This window comes from Triticum aestivum, chromosome 2D (genome assembly GCF_018294505.1).
Source record: "Triticum aestivum cultivar Chinese Spring chromosome 2D, IWGSC CS RefSeq v2.1, whole genome shotgun sequence".
Taxonomy (NCBI): Eukaryota; Viridiplantae; Streptophyta; class Magnoliopsida; order Poales; family Poaceae; genus Triticum; species Triticum aestivum.
Genome location: NC_057799.1, coordinates 40,731,476 through 40,737,519, shown reverse-complemented (window position 1 = coordinate 40,737,519; position 6,044 = coordinate 40,731,476). Strand labels below are relative to the sequence as shown.

The 6,044-nt window shown below is 44.1% G+C and overlaps 1 long non-coding RNA gene across 1 annotated transcript; it reads left to right on the top strand.

Annotated features, from left to right (window-relative positions):
- The first annotated feature begins 1,432 nt into the window (after window positions 1–1,432).
- LOC123048602 (uncharacterized) lies at window positions 1,433–2,139 on the top strand. Its single transcript, XR_006423331.1, has 2 exons — window positions 1,433–1,709; window positions 1,812–2,139. It is a non-coding gene; the product is annotated as an uncharacterized lncRNA (long non-coding RNA).
- Window positions 2,140–6,044: the final 3,905 nt, after the last annotated feature.

Below are 6,044 nucleotides of genomic sequence, written 5' to 3'. Positions count from 1 at the left end.
AATCTATTTATCTGTGCCTTACAACTGCTCGACTGATTGGTGGTAAAGCTATTCTACGTATTTTACCATTGAAAGCATGTAAGTATAGTCTTTTCGCGGAAGTGATATCCCCTGCATCACTGACCCTTCTATTCAGATTTTAATCGACTTTTACTTTCTAATTCTTGCATGTATAATTAATTACTGGCTCACTAATTAAACCAACAAGGATACTAAACTTGCCATAATGGATTCTTGAATGCCATAACGTCAAATGAGGATTGAATAATTTTCTGGTTTATTTTTTTTGACTTTTTTGCATTTCTCTGTGATGAGCTATGTTAACTTAGGTGCCTTCTCATATAAATGATTATATTGTGGTTTTCTGGATTAAGCCTTTTCTGTTTTGTGCTTTTTTTGCAGATGATAACTAGCAATCACTATTTGGAGCTTATCATCGTGTTGAGATGCGAAATATATATTGTGTATTTTATAGTTAGGACTCATCAGGTCCACGAATCCTATGTGGTACTACCACTATGGCCTGATTTTGTAATGTTGTAATGATGCTTTTGGTGTTTCCTGTTGCATTTCCTAATATACACCAATGTCACATAAAACTTCATTTTATGTATTGGACCATTAAGTATCTACTACTACCTTTTACTATTGAGTAACACCAGATGTTGGAACATTCTTTTATCTTTCTGTCAGCTCTAAATTTGTCATCCTGAAAGCCATATATTGTTCATTACTGGGTTAGCTAAGACGAGACTAAGTGGGGTGCGGCAGGCCGCACTTCCTACCTAAGCGGCGTGACGTGTAAGGATTTAATCAAGGAGACAACCCTGTTGAGCTATCAAGTATTAGGCTATAGCCTAACTAAGTAGGTTTATTATCTCGCGTTCCATCTTGCTTGATCAAGACATGTCACAACCTGGTTATTGTATTTGTTATGTTAAGATGGATTATCTTGGCTTGCTTTTGAACTGAAGTCTTTTGTAGTTGTCTGGATCAACTGCTATGTACCAAATATGTATAGCTTTTTTTTTGGACCGAAGCCTTTTGTTGTTTCATGGACCAATTGCTATGTACTGAATGTGTATGTATCGATGCAATGCTTTTGATATAAACTTGATATTAGATTGATAAACACAACTACATTATGCTATTTTGTATTACCGGTTTGGATATGACTATACCCGGCAGCATTGCTGCGGCAAGCCGCATTTCCTACCTAGTGATATGGAGTGGTGGAATAGAGTGTGATAGCATGTCTCTCTGCTGGTCGTCCTGTATCACTCATCAGCCCGAGAATTTTGCATCTCAAAAAAGAAAAAAAGAACTGAGTAATTTGGTAGTGCCAAATTAAATATGTGGCTGTGATATACTCCCTCCGTTCCTAAGTATAAGGTGTATTCTTTTTAAATGTTAAACTTTTTTTAACTTTGACCAAGTTTGTAGACAAAAATACGAATGTCTAGGGTACCAAATCATTATAAATACAGGCTTTTGGATCGGCAAGCAGCACAGTAAGATAGCACAATAGCAGACGTACACAGCTCTCAAAGCCTCGCTGGAATCAGCAGGTATATGCATGGCGTCCTTGGGTAATAGAGGTGCCAGCCGTTTCATGGCGCTCCTCAAGATGGCTCTCCTCGTCGTCGTCACCACCTTCATTATCAACAGCTCCGTCTGCCTTGGAGCTGCCGGCCACCACAATACTGCAGGTCCGTCAGTGCATATTTCCAAACTGTTAATTTGTGTCCCCTGCAGTGTTGAAATTGATTAACTACTATGATGACTGAATAACTACCATGTTTCCCGTCCAGGCCCTCCTACTGTCAACCATCGCGGGTGCCTTGGCAAGTACTATTGCCGCCCGCCGGCTGGTGGCCAACCCTAATTATATTAGATCAGGGACGCAGCTTGCTACTCACCACTCATCTTCCTTTTTGTATGGGTGAATCGTTGAATAAACTTATTCGGATCACTTGGGTATAATACCTCCTCTGTCCGCAACTGATGAAGAGTGGCAACAGATCCTGGTGTCCAGTACCAATAAATGAACCTATACATTTGTGTCCGCATATTACCAGTTTGTTACCTGGACTTGTAATAGTTTGCTGGTTATTTTGTAAAACAGCCGTTTGGTTGATCTGGTTATGTCTTTTCAGGGCTAGCTACCTTGGTTTCAGCCTGGGTAGTATGAACTCTGTTCTTGGTTTCTTTCAATCAATTGAATGGAACCGGGGTAAACCCACATTTGCTTAAAAAAAGTTGAATAAAACGTTTCTGGAAATGTTAGGGTGGAATGTGTTTTGGATGCATGTATATATGTGGTCTGCACTTCTGTTTCGATACACCCCCCTAAACACATCAACGATTCAGATCGGTTAGTACCCCTTCATAATTAAGGGCATGATGGGCATTAAGAAATAATTAAGTCAAATCTAACTGTATTGAAACCAGTATGACTCATTTAAATCCATAAGTGTCGCACACTTGCTACGGTCGTATTTGTACAAATCTGTATGGGCATCGTCGTCCACTCCTGCTCGTCATGCCCTTGTCGCCGGCGAACTCCACCTGCACAGCGTGGTCTTGGACGACGTGCCGCTGCCCTCCTCTCTGGCTCGTCGGATCCAAAGATGGATGTGTGCATGTTCGCATGCGGATCGCGTCCACCTACAACTGCTCCTATCGGATCTGGCAACTACACGATAACTTAACAACAGTCCTAATCATGCATGAACAGAAGAGTTCATCGGGCTTGATACGAAAGGGCTCATCAACTTGGCAAATCCCGAAATATCCCACCAGGATTCTGAGGCAACCCAGAGGACAACCAAGAATACAATGGCCACAACTCCACAACCCTCCTCGCATGGTACTGCAACCATCTTCCTCCTAATCATCCCCACATGCCGATGATGCCGCCACTGTAGCAACACCAGCCCGAATACAAATTGGTGCCGCCGCCATGAGAGGCTGAGCAGTCTGAAGATATATACATCCAAGTCCGCTGGAAAATCTTCTCGCTAGATCCGATGACTCATGCATCACCAGAGCCAGAGAATAAGCTGAAGAAAACCTTATTGAGTACCGCCAGCAACGCCGGTAGAATAAGGTCGAAATTTCTGTATGTTTGCTTGCCGTGCTGCAACTGCTTCCAACAGTGTCTGTCGCTATTTATTGTCCCTTCACTTTCATTGTTGGAACGGAACTACTGTGCGTACGATTTTACACTATCCGACTCTATGCGATGCCTAATCTAGTGGTGTGCTGCCGTTTGGATCAGGAGTTGAACGACTTGATCTGCTATGTTGTATGAAATCGGACAAGCAAGAGTCGTACGCATAGCAAGACTCTTGTTGGAATATCAGCACAACACTTGCAAGTTGCAACACGGCAAATGGACGATGACCATCGAAAATCATGCAGAGTTTTCCAGGGAGAATGTCGACCATACCTTGGTCAGCAAAGAGCCAAAGACTGTTACCATCGTGGCATATATGGCCATAGTTTAACAGCTGCACTGAATTTGTGTGGATTGTCTGCTCTACTCCACAATAGATGATAACCTCTCAGATTAGATGAGTGAGCCTGTAGATTAGTTGACAACCTCTCACATTAAAAACGTACAGAAAACAAAATAATAATAATAAAGAATAAGTACCCCTCTTTCGATTGCAGATTTCTTTTGTATCTTCAATGTACGAAAAATATGTAGCCTGTAGCTAAAAGACATGTTAATAACAAAGTATAGCTTTCGTGGCACCTTTTTATTTTTGGTTGCTTAATTTTTTGTAACATCAATGTAACTGTGAGAAACAAAAGAAATTCCTTCTCACGCGAACATAAAATATGAACTACTTAGAAGGAGTAAATTGCTCAAGACCATCATATTTGTGATTAGGATACTTCAAAACTACCGCTTTTGCTAAAAATAACAAAAGACCACCAACTCTGCGACAAGTGAGTAACAAATAGCACTAAACGAGCTGCAAGACGTGACTAATAGAAAACTGACAAGGTTGGCCCACCTGGTCCACGTGGCATATCTACATGGACAATACACTGATGTGGCAAGGGTCCCACATGTCAGCCCCACACCTCTTTCTTCATGCTCACATCTCTCTTCCCCTCTCTTTCCGCCGTCGCAGAGCTCGACGGCTCGAGTGACTCCGGCCCTATCCCGGCGGCGATAGCCCCTACCACACCGCGCCCCCGCCGCCTCTGCACTCGACAGTATAGGACACCAAGCAGAGCCTCCCTTGCCCTCCGCCGCACATACAGCAAGGGCCACTACTAGGAAAAGGGCTATAGATAATATGGACACTAATGGCGCACCAGACATGTGGTGCGTCACTACTATATAGCAGTGGCGCACCACACCCATGGTGCGTCACTACTAACTTTTTTTTCTCCAAAAATACTAATGGCGCACCAGGGAACAATGCGGCATTACTAGTTTTAACTAGTAATGGCGCACCACTCACCCCGTGCGCCAATACTAACATATTTTTTTTCCAAAAATAATGGCGCACCAGTCACCCCGTGCGCCACTACTATCATTTTTTTTTGCAAAACTACTAATGGCGCACCACCGTCTGGTGCGCCATTAGTAACCAGGGTTATTAATGGCGCATTTGCAGGTGATGCGCCATTAGTAACATGGGACCAGCTAGATATTTTGGACAGCCACCTACACACTCACTTTCCCCACTTCATTCTCTCCACCTCCTCCTCCAAGCTTGTCTCGGCTGCCTCCTCCTCCTCACCTCATTTGCACCATAGATTCATCCAAATTCAGTGGTTAAATTACCTTTTTTTAATAGGTAAGTAAGGGGAAAGCTTTCTTTATGTTGTAGATCTACTTTTTTCTCCCTCCAACAACGTGCACATGCACTTTTTATGGCCTAGCTAGATCTATGTATGTTTGTGGTGTTGCATATGTTTGTGGTGTTGCATATATGTTTGTGTTTGCAGGTACCGGTATTTGAAATGCGATAGTTGCCAATATTTTGCCGGAATGTTGATTCATTTCCGTTTCGGCGATAATTTTGGCACTATGCATTCTTTTTGGTCCTATTTTTAGGGAAAGTCATGCCAAATTTTTTCTTGGTTCTAAAATATCGTTTTGCTCTACCCCGCAAGCGACCATGGTCCGCACGATGACCGAAGGCGTCGTGAATAGGTTTTTGAGCTCCGCGAAGGCTGAGACGCTTCAAAAGAACGAGACGGAGATAAGATGTCCGTGTCAAAGATGCAAGCTGAAGAGCCTTATTGCGGACCCGGATTCCGGGCAGGTGCGGGACCACCTGCTCTTGCGTGGTTTCATGGATGGCTATCGGTGGCAAGGTGATGAAGATGACTATGAAGTCGTCCATGGGGGCCGGGCAAGAAATGAGGAAGGGCAGCAAGACAACCACCGCGGCGAGGGCGGGCGAGAAGACGAAGAATCTCCAGGACATGATTACGACGGTGATGCCGGACATGATGATGAGGAAGATCAAGACGAGGGGCATGATCATGAAGATGAAGATGCCGGAGCAGACGACGATGGACCATCGATGGGCTGGGTGCAGGACCCTCATATTCAAGAGCTGCTTCTCAAGCAGACGGATAACGCAAGAGCTGCCGCCTGAGAGAAAGCCAAGCTGGATCAACTGGAGATAGACGCGGTTACTCCATTGTATGAAGGATGCAGGCCCGAGGATACCCGCCTGAAAGTAACGCTCATAGCTCTGGAGATGAAGGTAAAACACAAAATGACCGACGCATGCTTCAATGAGAACATGTCATTCTGGCACGAACGTCTTCCCAAGGGGAACAAGTGCCCGACCAGTTTCGAGGAGGCGAAGAAGATCGTGTGTCCTCTGGATTTACTGCACATGAAATACCATGTGTGCATGAACAATTGCATCATTTATCGGGACGAGCATGCGGAGTCTACCATATGTCCGGTGTGCGGCGTCACTCGATACAAGAAGAGGAAGAAAGCTCCTCGAAAAGTGGTGTGGTACTTTCCGATCACTCCTCGTCTGCAGCGGTATTTCGCA